Here is a 26,612-nt window from a genome sequence, read left to right as displayed (position 1 = left end):
GAAACTCCAAAACTTTGGGCACCTCATGCGAAGGGTTGACTCATTAGAAAAGACCCTAATGCTGGGTAAGATTGGGGGCGGGAGGAGAAGGGCACCACAGAGGACGAGATGGTTGGATGGCATTACCGACTCGATGGACATGGGTTTGGATAGACTCCGGGAGTTGATGATGGACAGAGAGGCCTGGCGTACTGCAATTCATGGGGTCGTAAAGAGTCAGACTCGAATGAGCGACTGAACTGAACTGAACTGAACTGATGTTCCACTGCAGGCTTTGCCAACATGCCTGGGGTGTGGCAAGTTTGAAAGAAGCCACTGCTCTTTCAGTCCCCAACAGCAGTAAAGGGAGAACTGCGAAGACTCAGGCAGCAGTTCACAACTAGGTGAGATTGAGCTTTGTCTAGACACTTTTGAAGTCCTCCACTGGGTAGATGCTACTGACATCCAGTTTGTAAAGGCCAGGGATACTGCTAAGCATCCTTGAATAAACAGGACAAAGAACTGTCCAGCATAAAATGTCAATAGCGCCAAGGTTGAGAGGCCTGGGGCCCATGTCAGCTAAATGCAAATATGGCAGAAAACGGGCTCATGTGTGCATCATACAATGCCCCTTGGATTTCTACAGGCCTGAAGAAGAACTCAGCAGTCTGGTGCCGCTCACCCAGAAAACCTTATACTCTAGTAAGAAAATGTATTTTGAGATGCCTGGGCAGTGTGAGGGGAGGTAAGGGAGAATAAACTTATCAAGGTGTTTGACCTGAATGCTTTTATCAATTTCAGACCTGTCCAATGTCTTAGCATCAATAACCACTTGAGACATGTAAGTGAACATATTGGAAAGGAAACTGCTTAGGTTCAAAATGACCTGACTGCTGGAAGCAACTATTACTTTCTAAGAGACTTCTTCTCCTGTGCTCAAAATCAACCACATTGGGTATCAAGAAGGTTAAAGGTAGGCAGGCCCAGCTCAAGTCCTTGTCCTGCTCAGTAACTAGCTAGATGACTTGGAGCTAACCTAAGCTTTGTTGTGCACACTTCATGATGTCTGAGCATCATGTGACATGACATGTGCTGCTATAAATGGCAATGTGACATTCAAAAACCAAATCAAGAAACCAGAAACTGATACAGTCACTTACCCTCCTGTTTGGGAGATGTTTCTTTGGCTTCCTTCCTAGGTTTTCGACCCTCCAGCGCAGAAAGGTCTTCTCTTAAATCTATGACAAATCTGCTCTCTGAATCAGAATCCAGGCCCAAATGCACTCTTGGGGAGTCGGTCTCACGTTTTCCCTTCAGATTATCCTTTGTGGGATGAGGAAAGGGTTTTGCTTTGTCTGAAAAGTCCTTCTCAAGCTGGTGCCTCATCTTCTCCTTGACTGGTCTTGAGTCCACTTTCTCACTGGCTGGTGACGTGCTTTCAGCTCCTCTTCCATCTCTACTGGATTCAACAATTTGGACTTTTTTTTTTTTTTTTTTGACAGCAGATGGCTCTTTTTCCATCTGAGACAACTCTGTGTTTTCAGCATCTTCTGGCTCATTCTTGGACCTCTATTCCTCTTCACTGATAGGGTCACTTCCGCTACTATCTGACTTCTCAGTATCCCTGGAATCGCTGGGTTCAACAGTCATATAAACATCTTCTGAGATTTCATTTATGCCTACATTAAAAAAAAAAAAGAAAGAAAACAGGATGCAGCATACTCACAGATAAAGGAGCAGGACCAGAAATCCACAAATATTTAACATGCTCAATGCTGAAAAAAAAAAAAAAATCACATTGCGTCACACTGGCCTGGTGGCGTTAGCAGTAGACTTAACTTGCAGGTGAATAGAGGTGACAAATTGAGCTTGCCTGAAGAGTGTTTCAGTTACTGACATTCAAAAATGGCATCGGACCAAACCACGTGAATTCTAATTTATACAGATCTCAATCTTGGCAGCACAGGTTAACTACTGGGAAACATATAATGGGAGGGATGGAAGGGAACACTACACAGGATTTGTTAAAACTGATCAATTTTCAGTTCAGTAGAGTTCAGTCGCTCAGTCTTGTCTGACTCTTTGCGACCACATGAACGGCAGCACGCAAGGCCTCTCTGTCCACCACCATCTCCCGGAGTCCACCCAAACTCATCTCCGTTGAGTCAGTGATGCCATCCAACCATCTCGTTCTCTGTTGTCCCCTTCTCCTCCTGCCCTCAATCTTTCCCAGCAGTAGGGTCTTTTCTAATGAGTCAGCTCTTCGTATCAGGTGGCCAAAGTATTAAAGTTTCAGCTACAACAGCAGTCCTTCCAATGAACACCCAGGACTGATCTCCTTTAGAATGGACTGTTTGGATCTCCTTGCAGTCCAAGGGACTCTCAAGAGTCTTCTCCAACACCACAGTTCAAAGGCATCAATTCTTCAACTCTCAGCTTTCTTTATAGTCCAACTCTCACATTCACACATGACAACTGGAAAAGCCATAACCTTGACTAGACAGACCTTTGTTGACAAAGTAATGTCTCTGCTTTTTAATATGCTGTCTAGCTTCGTCATAACTTCCCTTCCAAGGAGTAAGCGTCTTTTAATGACATGGCTGCAGTCAGCATTTGCAGTGATTTTGGAGCCCAGAAATATAAAGTCAGCCATCGTTTCCTCATTTATTTGCCATGAAGTGACGTGACCGGATACCATGACCTTAGTTTTCTGAATGTTGAGCTTTAAGCCAACATTTTCACTCTGCTCTTTCACTTTCATCAAGAGGCTTTTTAGTTCTTCCTCACTTTCTGGCATAAGGGTGGTGTCATCTGCATACCTGAGGTTATTGATATTTCTCCCAGCCATCTTGATTCCAGCTGGTGCTTCCATTTTACAGATTAGAAATAAAAGAGGGCCTGAGAAATCCCTTGTCCTGGGACACAAAGAAAACCAAGACAGAGAGGCGAGGCCAGAGACATGGGTTCTTGAGTCACCACTTCGGCTCTTCCCACATATTCCCAAAGCATTTTGTCTTTTACTCTTTGTGTCCAGGACTCAAAGAAATAAGCCAAGCCTTAAAGCAGGGAACGCAAACTCACAGCCCAAGAGCCACGTGGGGTGAGCAGACGTGTTATTTAGGAAGCAATGATTTGACCCAATGCTTTCCAATCTTTCGTTATTTGTTGCTTATAACTTAGAATGTGCTGGCCAATTCAGAAATCTGGAAGTTTCACACAGAAATTAAGATTTTAGGCTTGCCTGAAAGAGCAGAAGACCTGGCCATTCTGGGTCACAGGGCTTCAAGGCTGGCTGAGGCTGAGAACTACTGGCCCATTTCAGTTGGGGGAGCACTGTCTCCAGGTCACCCAGCTGCCCAGCCCCCATCTGGCTCCCTGCGCGGAAACAGAGTCAACCACCATTGTGCTTCTACTGTTTCTCTACTTGTAACTGATTCCAGAGGAAAGGCACCCATTTCCATGTCTCAAACAAAAGGAAAACCGATCAAACAACAGGAGTTTCCTGCATATACAAGCAAAAATGGGGAAAAGTCTATTTCTAACAATAATTTCATTTAACCTGTTTATGTTTCCTCTCCCAGTAGTGACTGTCATCCATCTGTAGGTAAATAATCTGTTACCTACAAGTTTGCAAAGAGGAAATCCCCATCAACTCTGTATTGTCTTCGTTCTAGAGCAATGGTTACCATGAGTGGGATCATGGAAGAGAAAATCGTAAAAGGGCAAGAGCCACAAACAGCCCAGCAAGATCAGGAGTGAACTATATCCACCTCCGCCAGGGCTCAAAGGGAAAGAATCTAAAAACCAAATCTGGTTTGATTTCTGGATCTCAGGGCTGGTGCAGTTGGCAACTAAAGGTCGGACCCAAGAATGACAAGCATGACCACATTTGCTTGGGTACTGGAGCCCAAAGGAGGTGAATTCAGATCCTACTCCTCTGCTTCTATTAGTTGTGCGACCCTGAATGGGTGAACTACCTCTCTGAGCCTCAGTTTCTTCCCCTGGACAATGGGTTTGGTAACACTTTCAACCTTCCAGGGCAATCTTTGCACAGTGCAGGGGGGATAGGAAGTCCTCCGTACATCCTTATTGACAATAACAAATCGAGGAGCTAGACTAGCTGCCTGGAAGAACCCAAGAAAGGTATGGACTGCATAGTTCATCCATGTCACTCAATGACCTAACCAAATGGGCAACCCAGCAAGGAGTGCTTTGGTTAGACAGCCTAGGTGACACCCAACTACAGCTCCTTTCTCACCCGAAGGTCAAGAGCACCCAGTGAAAAGGAAACCTGAAGATTCCTTAAAAAACTGTGAATAGAATGGCCATATGACCCAGAAATCCCACTGCTGGACATACACATGGAGGAAACCAGAACCGAAAGAGACTCATGTACCCCAATGTTATTCACAGCAGTGTTTACAATAGCTAGCACATGGAAACAACCTAGATGTCCATTGGCAGACAAAAAGAGAAGAAGGCTCTGATCCATACACACAATGGAATTTTACTCAGCCATTAAAAAGAATGCATTGGAATCAGTTCTAATGAGGTGGATGAAACTGGAGCCTATTATACAGAGCAAAGTAAGCCAGAAAGATAAAACACCAACACAGTATATTAATGCAAATATATGAAATTTAGAAAGATGGTAATGATGACCCTATATGTTAGACAGCAAAAGAGACACATATGTAAAGAACAGACTGCTGGACTCTGTGGGAAAAGGTGAGGGTGGGATGATTTGAGAGAATAGCATTGAAACATGTATAGTATGTGAAATAGATCGTGAGTCCAGATTCGATGCATGAGACAGGGTGTCAGGGCTGGTGTACTGGGGTGAATGACTCTGAGGGATGGGATGGGGAGGGAGGTGGGAGGGTCGGGATGGGGAACGCATGTACACCCAGGGCTGTTACATGTGAATGCATGGCAAAAGCCACTACAATATTGTAAAGTAATTAGCCTCCAATTGATATAAATTTTAAAAAAGAGGTAAAAAATAAAAAGAAAAATTAGAAAATATTTTAACTCAGTAATAATAAAAAAACAGTGTACCAGAATTCATGAGATGCATGTTTGGAAGTGTTCATAATTTTAAATGCTTGTATTAAAAAAGAATAAAAGCCTAAGGCAATGGAAAAAAGAAAAAAAAAAAACACAACTCCCTCAAAGCGTTCAGCAAAGGCTATGTATAGGAAAGGTGAGGGATGGATGTGATTAGCTCTTGCAAATTTCCTGGTGTCAGATCTTGTGTTCTTGAAGTAACTGGTGGTCAGCTAACTGTGTTCCTGTAATCCTTGAGGGAAGCAAATATTCCCTATTCCCTATTTCCCGAAAGGATAGGTCCCAAGCTTGACAATCACCCTCCACGGTACTGGTTGGGATGTGGGGGTTCCCTGTGCAGGCCGGTTATCCTAGTCATGGAGCATTCATCTAGCACCCACTCTTGTTACTTCCAGAAGTGCCCAGTCCTAGGTGGAAGAGGCAGTTCTCAGTTCTCTGTGCCCTCCTCTTTCCAAGGCCCCCATACACTGTCCAGCCACCTTCAATGAGGGAGCCAGGTACCCACTATGTAGCTGACCCTCAGCCTCCTCAGTCTACCCAGTTGGAGAGCTTGGTCCTGTAGACTGTGACCCATGCAGATTGCCACAACCATTCAGTCGTGGAGGTGGGAATGGAACACGTTGGCCACTGCTTTGAAACCTGGGCCAGACCAGTCAGTGGCTTCAGCAAAGGCTCTGGGACTCTGCAAGACACAGCCTGTTCCCAAGCTCCACAGTTCATTCCCCATCCCAAGGCCCAAGGGCCTAGAGGGCTCTGTGGGAAGGCTGTAATATAGCTCACTACACTCTGCTCAGAGGCTTTCTGTGGGTGGTGTTGGGGTTTCTAACTCCACTGAAGGTCTTGGGCTGAGGCCTGCAACACCATTTTCCATCCTGCCTCTATTACAGTATCTTCCTTGATGAGCTTATTCAACCGGTGACTAAAAGTTGGTAACTTGGACCATCACGGGCCATTTCCAGTAGCCCGAGGACCACATTCTACTCTGTTTCTATAATGCAGGGATTTCAACTTCACAATGTCATGTGATGTAAAAGATTTCATCTTCCTCTAACTGAAATATTTAACTTAGAATAATGTCCCCATGGATATATATTGCAAACGAGGCTACCATTTATTTATTCACTGCTGGAATTATACTTGACATGTAATATGATTGAAACAATTATCATCGGGCTATAGTTGCATTACAATGTTGCTTTAGTTTCTGAGTACGTATGTCCAAGTGAATCCATTTTAAGTGTACATATATCCCCTCATTTTTGCATTTCCTTCCCATTTAGGTCACCACAGAGCAGAGTCGAGTCCCCTTGTTCTTTCATTTTTCTCAAACTGTAACATTTTCTTAAGTGTTAACTGGAGGTTAATTACTATACAATATCGTGATGGTTTCTGCCATGCATCAACATTAATAAGCCATAAGTATATCGGGGTCCCGCCCATCCTGGAGCCTCTCCCACATGCCCTCCTACGCTATTTTTCTGGGTTGTTCCAGAGCACTGCTTTGCATTCCTGCTTCGTGCTGAGGAAAATCCGAAAGATGATTTTTCTGTATGAAATATGTAATTTTCTCTATCTCACATGTGAGAACATGGGTGCAGATTTTTCTACATGAAATAGGAAATATGTACTTCATGTTTGAAAATCTACTTGTATAATTTTTTCATCATATATGGAATCTTGTCTGTTTCACATGTGGATATCTGTGCACACGTTTTCCTACATGAATGGGGAATTCCAGGTATTTCAGATATGAAAAGTTGAGCATATGCTTTGCTGCCTGAACTCTGAAGTTGTATACATTTCCTATGTGAAAATCTCAATGAAATTTTACTGACATGAAGTATGCAATTAAGATATGGGAACCAACAGGGAATTGGAATTCTGTTTCATAAAAGAAATTCTGGGCACCACTGTTTCTTCGTGAAATACTTAATTCTTTGTATTTCTTATATAGAAAAGAATGACTGTCCACCATGAAATCTGGAGTTTTCTTTATTAACTGCATCAAAATCTAGGCACTAATTTTCCTTCGTGAAACTCGAACTTCTCTATATTTCACATCTGATGATCAGAATGAACATTTCCCTATGAGAAATAAGGAAATCTTTGCATTTCCTGTAAACCATTGGTTCTTCAGTCTCTGAAACACCTGTTTGCATTTGTATCCCGGTGCGTTACGCGTATGTGTGTACACGTCTGTGCTTGTGTCACCTGTTCCTCTGTGTGTGTGTGTGTGTGTGTGTGTGTGTGTGTGTGTGGCCTAAGTTAGGTGCTCAGTGTGAAACACCAGACATCCTAGGAGGCAGAGTGTGAGCGTTGCATCTATCCAGGCACTTAAGTTCAGTGTGCCCACGTTAGCTATGTGGCCGAGAGGAAGAGAGGAAGCAATGGTCAGGAGGAGCATTTTGGTCCACTTGAAACACTTGCAGGAGGAGCTTTGCTTCTCTGGGAAGTGCATCCGCAGGAGCACATCCTTAGCCGCCGGGGTGCCTGCTCTAATCTCTGGGCCAGGGGAAAGGCCAAGAGCTGACAGACAGCAGGCCAGGGGCTCCAGGGTGGTTTGGCTTGGGGCTGCGTTGTGGGGCCCGAAGAGCGAGCCGAGGAAAGTGTGCTGCTTCATCCTCAGAGTATGGCTGCATTCCTGACACTGCTCAAGCCTAAGGCACATGGTTAGGGACGGACTCTGCAGGTGGTGAACTTTGGTGAGGTCAGCGGTAATAGCGACTCCCCCGCCACCCCCACCCCCCACCAAACCCACGCTCTGCCCGTGGCTTGCCGTTTAGATCCAAGGTGAGCACCTCTGTCCCTGATGTACCCACAAACCCTGTGTCACCTGTGTGAATCCCTGAGCACACAGAGTCGCCCGCTGCCCCAGTGGCAACTTCAAGCTTGACGGTGGCTGCAGTGTCACCTTCAGATTCCTTGCCTTCGACTCCAGCTGGCCTGGCTCGCCCAGTCGCTGGTCTGGCACATCTACACTGTTGGTCAGGCAAATGGCTTGTGTGGACCGGCACACTGTGCACTGAGCCAAGTTGGGCCCCTGCGTGCCCAGAATTCCAAGGGGTGTGTCCCGTGAGCGAAAGCCTTTTGACTCCATTAGATTGGTTCTGTGATGAGGTCTGGAGGTCAGGGTATAGAGTTCAGGTCCTTCCCGCCAGCATATTACCCATGCGTGGTGGCACACGGTTCTGCGCATGGCTGTCTCCCTTTCCCTGCTCATTGGCTGTGGGCAAGTAACCAGTTGGTTGTGCCACGTAGCCTGCCACCGGTGGGCGGGCTTTGCCGGCTGCCGGCTGTGCTCTCACGTCCAGCTTCTTCGTGGTTCTGGGCTACGGCCAGAACACCATGGAGAGTGAGACAGGGCCAGAGAAATGCGGCAGCACCCCAGGATCCTGGGTCTTAGTTGTGTGCCCGGGTCTTCACGAGGGAGGGACCCTGGGACCTACCAGCACGGTGGGGGCGGCAGAGGCAATGCAGGCCGCAGGTAGTGCACCAGGCGAGGAGGCCGCCCTCTTCTGGGTGGAGGCGGTAGAGGAAGGTGCGGCCCTGGAGGAGGGAGAGTTGGCGGGATTCGGGCAGGAGTTCCAGCTGCTGGTGTTAGACGTCATGGAGGAGGTGGAGGTGGTGGCCTACGAGGAGCAGGAACAGGTGTCCTCGCAGGAACAGGGCCAGGAACATCCAAGCCCCAGAGCCCCCAGGGACCAGCCCGCACTGGAGGCCCTGAAGGCCCTGCAGGTGGAGCTGGATTCCGTGAATAAGAAAGCCCAAAGGGCCCACGCTCGCACAACAACTGCCAGAGGTGGAAGCTGAGTCTAGAACACAGAAGTGCCATCATCCAGGGAATCCGTGAATTCTGGGTCGAAGTTGTATCCCTTGGTGTGGTGCTTGTGAAGGTTTTTTTTTGTTTTTTTTTTTTAACCTGGGTAATTGCAGAAGCGGTTTAGAGATCTGGCAGTTCTGGTACAAAATGTATTTTTTGGATGCTGGGTATTGGTTACCGTTCTGTGTATCTGTTCCCGATATTCGGTATGATGTCCTTGCTCTTCTGATTAGCACAAATTGCTACTTGGGCTTTACTTGCAGAGGTCCCAATCAGAATTGTCATTAGCACCAGGGACTCTTCAGAGGAAAGGCTTGTCTGGGATCCAGGTCTTCTCTGAAAAGCTGAGTGAATTTGGGGGTGAGGTTCGGTTGTGTAAATGCTCATGCACATAGGAGTGCCTGTACGTAGGAGTGCCTGTTTTCCAGAAGTAACCTATGTTTTAGGAGGCTGAGATGGAGCTTAGGGCCTTTCCTGTTAGGAACAGAACCTCCTCTGGTAGTGCATTCATAGGTACAGCCTTGGGGCTTGTCATGCCTTCATACAGTCTACGTTAACAGAAATGTGAGGAGTTAACTCATCGCAAGTTGAAGTCAGATAGTGCCATTTTACTCTTTAGGCTAGATTTGTCCTTCCAGCACTTTTTTCCTCTAGCATCTAGAGGCTCCTTGACCTAAAGCAGTTTATGAACCACCCCCAAATGTCAGCTATGATGGCTGACCAAGATGAAGACATGCTTCACTTCATCACCAACTTGAAGGTCATGCAGGAGACACTGATAATTGTGGAGGGAAGGTGACTGGGGAGGGGAGAGGGCATGATTTACCCCTGGAAACAGGAAAGGACAGCTCTTCTGTAAAGATGTGTCATACCCACCCACCCCTACACCACTCCCCACACTTTGTCCTGGCAGGTGGAAGAACTCAGGAATCCCACTCATCACTGCAACATCACATTGTCCTTCTGGAAGAATAGGTATTTCCAGAATGAAGTGCTTGTTAAGGACTATCTCATTAATGTCACTGGTAAGAGGCAGGTCCTTGGATTTGGGGAGTGGGGGCAGAAAAGTGTAGGTTGAATTGGAAAGTGATTTAGGTCTTTCTCCCATACTCCTTTTCCTGCAGGATATCGAGCATCTCATTCCACCCTAATTCACTGGAACCAGGGATTTGAACGTAAGGCATACAGCCGCAGGCACCACGACAGCAGCGTTAACTTTTTCAACTGGTTCTTGGACCACAATTTCACAGGATCTGACCGGATTGCTGAGATAGGGCCCCACACGGCCACTGGGCCAGAACTGATGATGTATGTTGGGGTTCTTGGAGGTGCACGGAAGGGCTCAGGGTCTGGCCAGTCCTGTGCTGACCTCCCTCATTGCCCTGACAAAGCGTCATAAAGGATCTGTGGCCCAATCCAGTGCGGTACTATATGAGGAGGAAGGCTCTTCCACGAGAGGTACTGGGAGGACGAGAGGTGAGGAGCCCAGGGATCGAGCACTGGCATAAGTGTTTCCCAGAAACTTGGGTCATTTATTTCACTTGTGGAGAAAGTGAGAGTCCGTGGAATGCAGTGTAACACCAAGGAACGAGGGAATCTGCAAGAGACAGCAGGAGTAGACAACTGTAGTGAAAAACAGGTTCTAAGTAGAGAAGCTTGAGGTAGATGAAGTGTTCTGGTCAGGGCAATGTCACTCCAATTTATATCTGACTCAGCTGAACATCTCTGAACTGGCATTCCATGGCCAACAAGGCTACCCTCAGGCTCCTCTTAAATTGGGGCCCACCTACTATTGAAGTCCCCTTTCTACAAAGGTCTGTGAGCCTTCTTTCTGGTAGGCTGTTCCCCACTGACCATCATTTGATTCCGTTTTGATCATCACACTTGTTTCTGGTTTTGTTTTCTTTTACATCTTTTTCACCTGCCACTCTCATTCTGAGAATACTGACCACTGTGCAGGATTATGGAGAATAGTCTTTTAACTTATTTATTTTACCTGGAGGATGATTACTTTATAAAACCATGACGGTTTTTGCCATACATTGGCCAACACGAATCACCCACAGATATACACGTGTCCCCCCAAATGCTGAACCCACTACCCACCGCCCTCCCCTACATGTCTTTGTGGGTTGTCCCACAACATGACTTTGGTTGCCTTGCTTCACGCATCAAATTTGCCCTGATCATCTATTTTGCATAAGGTAATATAAATGTTTCAGGGCTATTTTCTCAAATTAACCCAGCCTCACGTTCCACCACGGAGTCCAAAGTCTGTTCTTACATGTCTGTGTCTTATTTGCTGTCCTGCATGTTGGATGTCCAGTACGATCTACGTGGTCCTAAACTCCATATATTTGTGTTAACATGCAGTATTTGTTTTTTTCTTTCTGACTTACTTCACTCTGTTTAATAGGCTCCATATTCATTCCAACTCATTAGGACTGAGTTCAATGCATTTCTTTTAAGAGCTGAGTAACATACCATTGTGTATATGTACCCCAACTCCCTTAACCCTTCATCTGCCGATGGACATATAGGTTGCTTGCATGTCCTAGTTCTTGTAAATAGTTGTACGGTGAAGAATGGGGTACGTGGCTTAAAAACCTGTATGCAGGTAAGGAAGCAACAGTTCAAACTGGACATGGAACAACAGCCTGGTTCCAAATAGGAAAAGGAGTATGTCAAGGCTGTATGTTGTCACCCTGCCTATTTAACTCTATACACAGAGTACATCATGAGAAACGCTGGGCTGGAAGAAACACAAGCTGGACTCAAGATTGCTGGGAGAAATATCAATAACCTCAGATATGCGGATGACACCACCCTAAACCCATGGCTGATTCATGTCAATGTATGGCAAAAACTATTACAATATTGTAAAGTAATTAGACCCCAACTAAAATAAATAAATTTATTAAAAAAAAAAAAAGAAAGTGAAGAAAAAGTAAAGAGCCTCTTGATGAAAGTGAAAGAGGAGAGTGAAAAAGTTGGCTTAAAGCTCAATGTTCAGAAAACTAAGATCATGGCATCTGGCCCCATCACTTCATGGGAAATAGATGGGGAAACAGTGGAAACAGTGTCAGACTTTATTTTTGGGGGGTCCAAAATCACGGCTGATGATGACTGCAGCCATGAAATTAAAAGACACTTACTCCTTGGAAGGAAGGTTATGGCCAACCTAGATAGCATATTTAAAAGCAGAGACATTACTTTGCCAACAAAAGTCCATCTAGACAAGGCTATGGTTTTTTTCAATGGTCATGTATGGATGTGAGAGTTGGATGGTGAAGAAAGCTGAGAGCTGAAGAATTGATGCTTTTGAAGTGTGTTGTTGGAGAAGACTCTTGAGAGTCCCTAGGACTGCCAGGAGATCCAATCAATCCATCCTATGGGAAATCAGTCCTGGGTGTTCATTGGAAGGATTGATGTTGAAGCTGAAACTCCAATACTTTGGCCACTTCATGTGAAGAGTTTACTCATTGGAAAAGACCCTAGTGCTGGGTAGGATTGGCGGCAGGAGGAGAAGTGGACGACCGAGGATGAGGTGGTTGGATGGCATCGCTGACTTGATGGACATTGGTTTGAGTAGACTCCTGGAGTTGGTGGTGGACAGAGAGGCCTGGTGTGCTACAATTCATGGGGTCGCAAAGAGTCAGACACGACTATGCGACTGAACTGAACTGAGAGAGGAAATGTAAAAGTTCACAGACTCTCTCTCCTGGGAACTGACTTGAAAGATTAAAGCTGTCTTTAGTGTTGTTGAGAGAGGATAGGTTGACATATCTGTGTCTGTGTCTCTGTCTGTTTTGAAAGGAAACCCCCGATTTTGAGAAGCTTATGATGGAGTGTCCCCCTTTACCTAAAATAGAAAATCTAAGAAGGTGCTTCACATGAAGATCAATGGCCAGCTAGTTCTCTCAGACAGGAAAGTAATGAAGAGTGGTCTGGTGGTGAAATAGATCGAGAGGGAGAAACAAGTAAACATGAAATAATTCCGAAGGATAAATAGAAAGCATCAACCGTATGTGTCTGTGTATTGTTTGGCCTGGTCCTCAAGACAAATACTTCAACTCCATGTAGGGTCTCAGTTTAAGGCGTGGGAATTACCAGACCATGGAGAGTTGTAGAGGGGGTTAAGCCATATGTTGGGGTTGTGTCAGGGGACACAGTTCTTCCTGTGGGGCGGGGTTGGGGAGGAAGGAAAAGGAAGAGCAGGGGCCATTAACTGTGGGTCTGGCAACTTCACAAGGGAAATGTGGATGTTCATGGAAAGGGTCTGGTGAACAAGGGCCAGAGATTAAAATAATGGAACACAACTTTATTGGAAGGTGGTGTCCCAGGTATCATCACTGCTGGATATCATCAGGCATTTTAAGAGTACAGGACAAGGAAAAAGCCTTAACATTCAACTCACTATGAACCACATAGCCTTCTTGTGTATATGACTGCACGGTTCAGCTTTGCTGAGAGTCATCTTCCCAGAGCTAGGGTTCCAGGTAACATCTTAGGGGATGGGGGCATAAAGTATATGGAGGGGCTGTGACCCAGGGTGAAAGTGAGGGGGTGGGAAGGCAGTCAGGATATTAGTTTCTGGCAAAAGTGACCAGGGGAAAAGATAAATCGCCAGGAAACAGACAGACAAACAAAACCAGATCCCATCATATATGTTTGAGCTCATGTGAACTCTGTTCTTTTTTCCAGGAACTCAGTTTAGGTACAAAGTCTGCAGGGGCAGAAGTCAGGGGAATGGGGATGTTAAACAGGCAAGGTCCAGCCTACCGAGCCGTGCACTCTGTGTCCCATGATGGCTCAGCGGTTAATATCCTTTTTTCCAGGAAGGCTTAAGCTCTGTGCCCAAGGCCCTCTGTCAGGACTAGGTGTAGAAATAACATTTTTCTCACGAACCCTCTGGTGACAGTGTCTCTTCCTTGCTGAATGGCTCAGCACAGACTGTATAAAACCACAAGGGACATTCTTCTGGGGCTTTGTCGCTACTCTGCGGGCCAAGGGCCAATGGGAACACCTGGAGAATACAGAGCTCACTGAGGGACTGGTCAGAACTTAGGGTGGCCCTTTCCAAGTAGATGGCTGCTTTTCAGAATCATGTCCACCTCTGGATTGGGCAAAGGACAGACTGGCACAAAGGGAGTAGGGAGAGGTCAACGTTTGCCCACTCGCCCCAAATACAATGGCTCCAATGTGCGCTTGCCTGAGGGTGATATTTCTGTCTCACATGGAGTTCTCACTCCAAAAATTGTCTCCCGACAGCAGCATCTCTTTTGAGGGCAAAGGGTAAAGAATGAACGTCAAAGTTCATGGGTTCATGGATGCCCCCTTCAAGGTGCACTGAATGAGATCTCCTGCTCAGGGCCAACTTTTGCATTTGACTATCTGCACCCCAGTATGCCCCTTCTGCAGAGGAGCATCTACAGTTCCAGAAGGCAAGGCTTGGCCTTCTCTGGGTGCTTTCTGTACAAGCAGCCCAGCAAACAATGGAAACATGTCTTCTTACTTTCTTAATCTGTAATCTTCAAAGAATCCTTGGGGCTCCGGCAGGCTGGTACCTGTGTTTCTCAGCACCAGTTCAAAACAAAACAACACAAAGCAGAAACTAATGTGTAATAACTCTGCTGTGGGTGTGGGATGGCATATTGGTGCATGTGTTTGGGGACCTTAGACTGGGCTCATTCTAGTTATCCACATTCAGAAGTTTTAGTAAGGCACTGCAAAGAACTTAAAGACAAGAAGAGTTAAGGACAGGGTGCCCCAACGCCTAATATCACCTGTCTTCAGTACCAGTGATTCAGTACCAGGGGTGGCTTTAGCTCTAACCTGTCCTGAAGTGAAGAGTGCAGAGATAGTCATGGATCGGTTAGTAAAACTGAACTGTGCATCGTTGACTTGATGGTCATTCTCTGGAAACTTGCCATGACATGTGTCCCAGTGTCTTTCGGGCTTTCACTTGGGCCCTAAGATCTAGGTGCTATTAGATTTGACTGCACACTTGGACGTGTTGTGTAAGGTTTTCTTCCACTGAATATCAATGCGTGTGAGACTTGGCGGGTTACTGATGATTTCTTGAGCATTCTGGCTCAATCACCCTGAGCTGCATTTGTTTCCTGTTCCCTGGATGTGTTCATGTTTTCTTCTGTTTAGAATGAAGATTGGGTGTCTCTGTTGTGCCTGCCCTTGAATGTGAGTTGATGTTTCTTCCTCTGGGTCTGCCTATGCCTCCTGTCTTCTTTGATATGACATCCATGCCTGTGCCATTATACACAGCTCTGCTGCAATAGCTGTGTCAGTTCTTGCACGGCCCTATTCAACATACGTGAATTGTGTTGCTTGTATTCACTTTTGTTTTTTAAGTTTGTGTGTCTTTGTCAGATTGTGTGTGAATTGGATGATTTCTTTCATTCCTGGATCAAATGTTTCCAACATCTTGACTTGTGACTTTTTTTTAAGAGATACACGATATTTGTGAACAGCAAGAAATGCTTTATCACAGGAATAGTTAACAGTGACCCCCGTTTGGAAACAGCAATGCCCACACACTTACAGAAATGCCCATGGGGCAAGAATATCACTCGTTGAAATGAGAATATTAATTAGGATCACAAAGGGCAAAGATGTTGCAGGAATGCATCTGTCAGAAAATTTTTGATCTGTCAGGAGAGATTTGGGGTTAACTTGTTAAGTGTTCTATAAACACTGCTGCAGGAAAGAAGGACATTGACTATTACCACTTCTTGCAGTGATCGTTAACCTGGCATTACCCATGCAGAATTTCTTCATGATTTTAAGTGAAGCATCACTCAGGCAGTAAGAGTTGGGACTTGCCTTTCTGTGAATAGGAATTTGTTAAAGAATTCTTGTCCTCAGTGACCTGCTATAGCCTGGGCAAAGGGGGTGCATGATCAATTTCAAGTTCAAAGCCCCTTGCTATTTCTGTGCTTTTTCTGGAAGGAAAGCACAGGGAATGGAATCATGCCACCATGATTGGCACTGTGAACCAGTCTGTTGTGATGGGAGTAGAGAACACAGGCACACGTCACTCAACCATCCACAGTGAGGACTTCCAACCCTGCCAACCTCTTTGTAAGTCAGCCCCCTCATGAGCAAATCCCATTCACCTTCCAGGATGTATCATAGAAGTAGAAGAGGACGCTGATTTGATCAACTAGTGAGTGAAAAAAATAATAATAACCGGGCCAAGAAAAGAGGGGTGCTTACCAAAGTTCATTATACTGGACAAGTAAACAATTAGCGGCACATCTGTGCAAGTTTCTTTTCAGGATTGTTTGTGTGGGGGGGTAGGTGGGTGGGAGAGCATGCACACACATGTGCTGACACAAATGTGTGTGTGAGCTGTCTGAGCTGGTCTGGCTGGGGGATGGAAGAATGGACACTGAAAACGTGAAAGAGCTTGTGTAAGGTAGAAAGATCATAGGGCAGCAGAAGCACTGACACCACGGAAAAAAGCCCAGGGGCCTCACCGACAGAGCAAGCTGGAAGTGTAAACAGGCATGTAAATGTAAACATGGATGCCTGATCAGAAAGGAGAGGCAGAAACGAAGCACCTGGGCGCAGTCAGGGAGGATACGAAGGAGCAGAAAAATGAAGCGGGCCAGATTCCCAGGCACAGAAGAGGGGCTCTGCACAGCCCCTAGGACACCCAGCTACAAAGGGTTTTCTGTCCTTCTCAAGTGCAGGACCATTCTATCCTCGACATGACCAGGCATCTGAGCACAGCTTGCCCTTTTCTGTAAGGTTTGGGAGACTGGTAGCACTGTAGCAGAAGCACCTGCTACATGCAGAGTTTGTCAGTTTGAAACATCACTCCTTAAAAGGGTGTCTTGGGTTGATCCTCTTACCCCTCCTAGTCCCACAGGCCTGGGCTGATGGGGTAGGCTGGGCTGTGTTCTCACCTGGAGGCTGGGTGAGAACAGAATCACTGTGAAAGGGCCTCTGTACAGTAAATGGGCAGACTTCAATTCCTCTGACAATGGAGAGCCGTGGCCCTTGGTGGGGCACTATCCTTAGCATCTCTGTATAAATTTCTCTCAACAGAGAGAATTCCATGTGTGTATCACATTTTGACATGAGGGCAAAAGTGTTCTACGTGAAGCATGGAACTTGGTATTTCACATCTGAATACATGCATGTAGATTTCCTGAATGAAATACAGAATTCTCTGCATTTCATCTGTGAATATCTCACCACACACTTTCCAAATTGAGAATGAAATTCCCCATATTTTACAGTATGAAAATGTATGCACATATTAAAACATAATGTGACACACATGAGAAGCAAACTACTAAACGATAGAAAAGATAAAAGATATACTCTCTCTATATATCCTAGCAAATCAGTTCATGACAAAGTTTCCAAAATAATGAGTAGTCCTCAAGTAAGACCTGATGAAAACCTTTGTCACACTTTGTCCTAAATTCACCTGGTAACTAGGAGAGCTCTCAGTGCCTGTTAATTTGCTTCACACACAAGAAAAAACTGGTCATCCTTTTATGAGTGTATGTGGTTTTGAAATGAGACATTCTCTCAAGAGATTCTGTTAACCTCCACAGACTTGAGAGATAAGGTGTTACTGTAACTAAATACCCCTGTACCCAGCAACCTTGGGCCAAGCAATATCGAAACATTAGAGTTTAAAGCAGAGTATGTTTTATTGCAGAGCCATGCAAGAAGTGTGGCTTATGCCTTTAAAAACCTCAATCTACCTAAAGAGACAAAGGAGATACATATAGAAAACTATAAAACACTGATGAAAGAAATCAAACAAGACACAAATAGATGGAGAAATATACCATGTTCATGGATCAGAAGAATCAATATAGTGAAAACGAGTATACTACCCAAAGCAATCTATAGATTCAATGTAATCCCTATCAAGCTACCAGCGGTATTTTTCAGAGCTAGAAAAAATAATTTCACAATTTGTATGGAAATATAAAAAACCTCAAATAGCCAAAGAAATCTTGAGAAAGAAGAATGGAATAGGAGTAATCAACCTGCCTGACTTCAGGCTATACTACAAAGCAACAGTCATCAAGACAGTATGGTACTGGCGTGGAGACAGAAACATAGATCAATGGAACACAATAGCAAGCCCAGAGATAAATTCATGTACCTATGGACACCTTATCTTTGGCAAAGGAGGCAAGAAAATAAAACGGAGAAAAGACAATTTCTTTAACATGTGGAGCTGGGAAAACTGGTCAACCACTTGTAAAAGAATGAAACTAGAACACTTTCTAACACCGTACACAAAAATAAACTCAAAATGGATTGAAGATCTGAACGTAAGACCACAAACTATAAAAGCCCTAGAGGAAAACATAGACAAAACACTTTCCGACACAAATCACAGCAGAATGCTCTATGACCCACCTCCCAGAGTAGTGGAAATAAAAGCAAAAATAAACAAATGGGAGCTAATGAAACTTAAAAGCTTTTGTACAACCACAGAGACTAGAAGCAAGGGGAAAAGCCTACCTTCAGAATGGGAGAAACTAATAGCAAATGAAGCAACTGACAAAGAGTTAATCTCAAAAGTATACAAGCAACACCTGCAGCTCAAGTCCAGAAAAGTAAGTGAACCAATCAAAAATTGGGCCAAAGAACTAAACAGACATTTCTCCAAAGAAGACATACAGATGGCTAACAAACACATGAAAAGATGCTCAACATCACTCATTAGCAGAGAAATGCAAATCAAAACCACAACGAGGTACCATCTCACACTGGTCAGAATGCCTGCCATCCAATAATCTACAAACAATAAATGCTCGAGAGGGTACGGAGACAAAGGAACCCTCTTACACTCTCGGTGGGAATGCAAACTAGTACAGGCACTATGGAGAACAGTGTGGAGGTTCTGCCATACAACCCAGCAAACCCACTGCTGCGCATATACACCGAGGAAGCCAGAACTGAAAGAGACACGTGTACCCCAATATTCATCGAAGGCCTGTTTATAATAGCCAGGACACGGAAGCAACCCAAATGGCCATCAGCAGACGAATGGATAAGAAAGCTGTGATACATATACACAATGGAATATTACTCAGCTATTAAAATAAATGCATTTGAATCCCTTCTAACGAGGTGGATTAAACTGGTGCCTATTATACAGAGTGAAGTAAGTCAGAAAGCAAAACACCAATACAGTATATTAACAAATATATATGGAACTTAGAAAGATGCTAACGATAACCCTATATGCGGGACAGCAAAATAGACACAGATGTATAGAACAGTCTTTTGGACTCTGTGGGAGATTACAGGGGTGGAATGATTTGGGAGAATGACATTGAAACATGTATATTATCATATGTCAAACCAGATCATATGCCATATCGTATCATATGACAGACCAGATTCGATGCATGAGACAGGGTGTTCGGGGCTGGTGCACTGGGAGGACCCAGATGGATGGGATGGGGAGGGAGGTGTGAAGGGGCTTCAGGATGTGGAACACATGTACACCTGTGGCGGATTCATGTCAATGTGTGGAAAAACCACTTAGATATTGTAAAGTAATTAGCGCCCAATTAAAATAAATAAATTTATAATAAACAATAAAAGTTACCTGAAAATGAACTAATTAGATTTTCGTAAAAAAGAAAAAAAAAAAAGAATGCTCTAGAGCTAACAAGTCCTGTGAACTGAACTTCATTCGTCCCATTCTGTCCCTTCAGTCTGGGCTAGTCATCAGGTTTTTTTGTTTGTTTGTTTGTTTGTTTGTTTGTTTTTTGACTACTGAAAAGATGGAGTAGATTTTCTTCCAGTCTTTACATCTACTTAGACATAATCTTTCACATTTTTATTGAATGAAACAATATATCTGTTTCTATTAAAATATTTATTGTTAGCAAAAACCAACCAAACAAACAGCAAAAAGGAAATTGGTGTCCAGATTTTCACATGAGAAACAGAGATAATGCCATCATTCATGCAGGAAAATATGCACCCTGATTTTCAGATGTGAAATATAAATAAGTCCGTATTTTATGTAATGAAAACTGTGCTGTGATGTAGATGTTGGAAAATTTGAGAAATTCATATTTAATATAGGAAAATGGATGCCCAGATTTTCTGATGAGAAATACACAGAATTTCAAAACTTCATGTAGTAATACAGACATGCAGATGTTCATAAATAAAATACTGAGTATTTCATATATCATGCCCCCAAAAAATTGCTTTCACAGTCTCATATGTGACATATACAGATGCACATTTTTCATATGGGAAAATCAAAACCTAGAAATACAACTGTTACTTCAGAGATTTATGCAATTCATGTAGAAATATTGGCACCCAGATTTTCATGTGTGAAATATGGATTATTCCATATATCATGCAGGGCAGTCTTCACCCAGATTTTCAGAAATGAAATCCAGAGAATTCCAAACTTCAATAGGGAAATCTGTGACCAGATTTTCATATATGAAATATAGCTCATTCTATATTTGACTGTCTGGCCCAGATGTTAATTTGCGAATCACGGAAAATCCCGTATTTTGTATGTCAAAATCTGACACAAATATTCACATGTGAATAACTGACATTTTGTATCTCACATGAGAAAATCTGTCCCCAGATTTGCAAATGCAAAATATACAGAATTCCATATTTCATACTGAAGAGCTTCATGCAAGTTTTCTTGGGTGAAATACAGAGAGTTTCACACCTCAAGCATGAAAATCACTTTATGAATGAAACAGAAATTTCCATATTTCTTTAGGAAAATCGATGCCAAGTGTTTCAATTGTTAAATATACAGTATTCTGTAGTTCAGGAAGTAAAGTCAGTACACAGGTTTTCAGATGAGAAATATGAAAAATTCCATATTTTGTGTTACAAAACGTGACCTTATTTATTGCCAATTCCATGTGAAATACAAGAATTTCATATTTCAGGGGAAAGTGCTCTGTGCCTTGAGTTTCAAATGTGAAAGTAGAGAAATCCATATTTCATGTAGGAAAATCAGTGCCTAGACTTTCATTCATGAAATATAGAGAACTGCATATCTCATTTGGAAAATCGCGACCCAGATTTTCCTAAATGAAATATAAAAAGTTCCTTATCTCATGGATTAGGTCTCTGCCAAGATTGTTTTTTTACGTGAGATATAAAAGTCTATCCCACAAATGCAGATGCTGAAGAAGCTGAAATAATCAGTTCTTATGAAGACTTACAAGACCTTGTAGAGCTAACACCAAATGAAAGATATCCTTATCATTATAGGGGGTTGGATTTCAAAAGTAGGAAGTCAAGAGGTACCTGGAGTGACAGGCAAGTTTGACCTTGGAGTGAAAAATGAAGCAAGACATGGACTAATCAAATTCTGTCATGAATTGCACTGGTCATAGCAATCATCCTTTTACAACAACAGAAGAGACGACCTTACAGAAGGATGTCATCAAATGGTCTCTGCCGATATCCGATTGATCATCTTCTTGGTAGCAATCAAGTGGGAAAAGCTGCATACCGTCAGCAAAAACAAGACCTGTGGATCGTCATCAGATCATCATCTTCTCATGGCAAAATGCAGGCTTAAACTAAACGGGGAGGAGTTGGGGTGGGGTGCAGAGGGCAGAACGACTAGGCCAGCCAGGTACAAATTGAATCAAATCCCCTCTGAATATGCAGTGGAGGTAACAAATAGTTTCAAGGGTTTATATCTAGTAAAGAGAGTGTCTCAAGTACTGTGGTAGGAGGTCCAAAATATTGAACAGTGAGCAAACCATCCTGACGAAAAATAAAAGCATGAAGGCACAGTGACTGTCTGAGGAGGGTTTACAAGTTGCTGTGGAAAGGAGAGAAGCAAAAAACATGCGGAAAAGGCAAAGGTACCCCAACTGAGCGCAGAGTTCCAGAGAATAACAAAGAGAGACAAACAGGGCTTCTTCAATAAACAATGCAAAGAAATAGAAGAAAACAATAGAAAGGAAAGACTAGAGATCTCTTCAAGAAAATTGGAGATATCAAAAGAACATTTCATCCAAAGATGGCCATGATAAAGGACAGCAACAGCAAAGACCGAAAATAAGTAGAAGAGATCAAGATGAGATGAACAGAATCTACAGAAGTGTAGAAAAACAGGCCTAAACGACTCAGATAAGCACGATGGTGTGACCATTCGCCCAGAGCCCGCCATTCAGGAGTGTGAAACCAAGTGAGGTGATGGAGTTCCAGCAGAGCTACTTAGAGTCCTAAAAGACGATGCTATCAAGGTGCTGCACTCAGATCAATTCAGTTGAGTTCAGTCGCTCAGTCATGTCCGACTCTTTGCAGCCCCATGAATCGCAGCACACCAGGCCTCCCTGTCCATCACCAACTCCCGAAGTTCACCCAAACCTATGTTCATTGAGTCGGTGATGCCATCCAACCATCTCATCCTCTGTCATCCCCTTCTCCTCCTGCCCCCAATCCTTCCCAGCATTGGGGTATTTTCCAATGAATCAACTCTTCGCATGAGGTGGCCTAAGTACTGGAGTTTCAGCTTGAACATCAGTTCTTCCAATGAACACCCGGGACTGATCTCCTTTAGGATGGACAGGTTGGATCTCCTTGCAGTCCAAGGGACTCTCAAGAGTCTTCTCCAACACCACAGTTCAAAAGTATCAATTCCTCGGTGCTCAGCTTTCTTCACCATTCAACTCTCACATCCATATATGACCACTGGAAAAACCATAGCCTTGACTAGATGGGCCTTTGTTGGCAAAGTAATGTCTCTGCTTCTAAATATGCTATCTAAGTTGGTCATAACCTTCCTTCCAAAGAACAAGTGTCTTTTAATTTCATGGCTGAAATCACCATCAGCAGTGATTTTGGAGCCCCCAAAATTAAAGTCTTTCACTGTTTCCACTGTTTCCCCATCTATTTCCCATGAAGAGATGGGAGCAGATGTATGATCTTAGTTGTCTGAACGTTGAGCTTTAACCCAGCTTTTTCACTCTCCTCTTTCACTTTCATCAAGAGGCTCTTGAGTTCTTCTTCACTTTCTGCCAAGGGTGGTGTGGTCTGTGTATCTGAGATTATCACTATTTCTCATGGCAATCTTGATTCCAGCTTGAGTTTCTTCCAGCCCAACGTTTCTCATGATGTACTCTGCATATAAGTTTGATAAGCAGGGTGACAATATACAACCTTGACGTTCTCCTCTTCCTTTTTGGAAGCAGTCAGTTGTTCCATGTCCAGTTCTAACTCTTGCTTCCTGACTTGCATACAGGTTTCTCAAGAGAAACTTCAGATGGTCTTGCATTCCCATCTCTTTCAGAATTGTCCACAGTTTATTTTGATCCACACAGTCAAAAGCTTTGACATAGTCAATAGAGCAGATCGATGTTTTTCTGGAACTCTCTTGCATTTTCGATGATCCAGCGGATGTTGGCAATTTGATCTCTGGTTCCTCTGCCTTTTCTAAAACCAGCATGAACCTCTGGAAGTTCACAGTTCACGTATTGCTGAAGCCTGGCTTGGAGAATTTTGAGCATTACTTTACAAGTGTGTGAAATGAGTGCAATTATACGGTTTTTAAGCATTCTTTGGCATTGCATTTCTGTGACATGGGAATGAAAACCGACCCTTTCCAATCCTGTGGCCACTGCTAAGTTTTTCAGATTTGCTGGCATAACAAGTGCAGCACTTTCACAGCATCATCTCTGAGGATTTGCAATAGCTCAACTGGAATTCTATCACCTCCACTAGCTTTATACGTAGTGAGGCTTTTAAGGCCCACTTGACTTCACATTCCAGGATGTTTGGTTGTAGTGAGTGATTGCACCATTGTGATCATCTGGGGCGTGAAGATCTTCCTTGTACAGTTTTTCTGTGTATTCTTGCCACCTCTACTTAATATCTTCTGCTTCTGTCAGGTTCATACCATTTTTGTCCTTTATCGAGACCATCTTTGCATGAAAAGTTCCCTTGGTATCTCTAATTTTCTTGAACAGATTGCTAATCTTTCCCATTCTGATGTTTTCCTCTGTGTCTTTGCATTGATCACTGAGGAAGGGTTTCTTATATCACCTTGCTCTTGTTTGGAACTCTGCATTCAGATGCGAATATCTTTCCTTTTCTCCTTTGCATTTTGCTTCTCTTCTTTCCGCAGCTATTTTTCAGGCCTCCTCAGAAAGCTATTTTGCTTTTGTGCACTTCTTTTCAGTGGGGATGGTCTTGATCCCTGTCTCCTGTACAGCGTCACATACCTCTGTCCATAGTTCATCAGGCACTCTGTCTATCAGATCTAGTCTCTTAAATCTATTTGTCAATTCCACTGTATAATTATAAGGGATTTGATTTAGGTCATACATGAATGGTCTAGTGGCTTTCCCTACTTTTTTCAATTTAAGTCTAAATTTGGCAATAAGGAGTTCATGATCTGAGCCACAGTCTTCCCCCATTATTTTGTTTGTTTGTTTGTTTTGCTGAATGTATAGAGCTCCTCCATCTTTGGCTGCAAAGAATATAATCAATCTGATGTCAGTGTTGACCATCTGGTGATCTCCATGTGTAGAGTCTTCTCTTGTGTTGTTGGAGGAGGGTTTTTGCTATGACCTGTGCTGCACTCAAGATGTCAGCAAATCTCGAAAACCTAACAATGGCCACAGGCCTGGAAAAAGTAAATCCTTTCCCCAATTCCCAAGAAGAGTAGGACTAAAGAACATTCAAGCCACCATATAATAGTGCTGGCCTCCCATGCTAAAAATTTATGCTCAAAATCCTTCATGCTAGGCTTCAGCATTACGTGAACTGAGAAATTCCAGATCTTCAGGTAGCTTTAGAAACAGCAGAGGAGCAAGAGCTCAAGTTGTCACCATTTGCTGGATGAGAGAAATAGCAAGTTAATTCCAGAAAAACCTCTACTTCTTTTTCACTGACGACTCTATACAGTCTTTGATTGTGTGGATCATAACAAATTGTGAGAAACCCTTAAAGAGATGGGAATACAGGACCATCTTTTACCTGGATCCTGAGAGACCTGTGGGCAGGTCAAGAACCAAGCATTAGAACCACGTATGGAAAAAGTGACTGGTTCAGGATTGAGAAAGGATGACAAGGCTGTTGATTGTCACCTTGTTTATTTAACTTAAGCACATAGCACATCATGAGAAATGCCAGGCTGGATGAGTTACACCTGGAATCATGATTGATGGGAGAAATGTCAACCATCTACAATATGCATATGCATACCACTCTAATGATAGAAAATGAAGAGGGACTAAAGAATCTTTTGATGAGGGTGAAGGAGGACAGTGCAAAATCAGGCATAAAACTCAGTATAAAAACGCAGATCACAATATCCGTTTCCATCACTTCATGGCAACTAGAAAGGGGAAACGGGAAAGCTGTGCCAGATTTCCTCTTCCTGGGCTCTAAAATCGCTGCAGATGGTGACTGCAGCCATGAAATTAGAAAACAAATGCTTATTGGCAGGAAAGCTATGATACACCTAAACAGTGTGTAAAAAGCAAAGCTATCATGTTGCTGACAAAGGTTCGTAGAGTCGAGGCTACGTTCTTTCTAGTAGTCATATATGGTTGTGAGAGATGAACCACAGTGGAGGCGGAACGCCAAAGAACAGATGCTTTTGAACTGTGGGGCTGGAGAAGACTCTTGAGAATCCCTTGGACAGCAAGGAGACCAAACCAGTCAATCTTCAAGGCAATCGACCCTAAATACTCATTGGAAGGACCACTGCTGAAGCTGAAGCTCTAAAACTTTGTCCACCTGATGCGAAAAGCAAACTCCCTGGAAAAGACCCTGATGCTGGGAAAGACTGAAGGCAGAATGCAAAGCCAGAAACAAGGATGAGATGGTTGGATGGCATCACCGATGCAGTGGATATGAACCTGGGCACACTCCGGGAGATAGTGGAGGACAGCTCCACACCCACGGCTTCACAAAGTGTCAGACACGACGTGGCCACAGAACAACGATGTGGAAGTTTCCTAATTTCATTCTTTTACCTTTAGCTGTCAAGATTTTCCACCATCACTTGTAAAAGAGATTGTCTTTTTTCCATGGAATATTGCTGCCTCCTTTGTCATAGATTAGGGGACCCATTTGGGCATGAGATTATCTCCAGGTTTTCTGTCATGTTCCATTGCTCTATATTCCTGTTTCTGTGTTAGTTCCATACCACATTGATTACTACAGCTTTGTAGTATAGACTGAAATCAGGGAGTCTGAATCCTCCAGCTCTTGTTTTTCTCTCTCAAGGCAACATGGTTCTTCAAGGTCTTCTGTATTTCCATACAAGTTGAAAAACTTTTTTGTTCTACTATCTGTGAAAAATGCCATTGGCAATTTCATAGGAATGGCACTGAATCTGTAAACTGCATTTTATAGTGTAGCCATTTTCACAACGTTTTTTCTTCCAGTACATGAGAATCGTGTATCTCACTATCTCTTTGTATCACTTTTGTTTCATCCATGCCTTATTTTTTTCTGTGCACAAGTTTGTTCCCAGCCTAGGTAGGTTTGTTCCCAGAAAATTTTCTTTTCTTGTTTCCATGGTGAATGGGATTGTTTCCTTCGTTTCTATTTTTTTGTTGTTGTTGTTATTTTATAGAAAAGCAAGAGTGTTCTGTGTGTTATCTTTGTATCCAGCTCCTTCCCTAAAGTCCTGGATTAGTTCTAGTCATTTCCTGGTGGCATCTTTGGATTCTCTGGGCATAGTATCATGCCATGTGCAAACAGTGACAGTTTCACC

Source organism: Giraffa tippelskirchi, chromosome Y (assembly GCF_054371585.1).
Source record: "Giraffa tippelskirchi isolate mGirTip1 chromosome Y, T2T-mGirTip1v1.2.pri, whole genome shotgun sequence".
Taxonomy (NCBI): domain Eukaryota; kingdom Metazoa; phylum Chordata; class Mammalia; order Artiodactyla; family Giraffidae; genus Giraffa; species Giraffa tippelskirchi.
Note: the sequence above shows the minus strand (reverse complement) of the source record.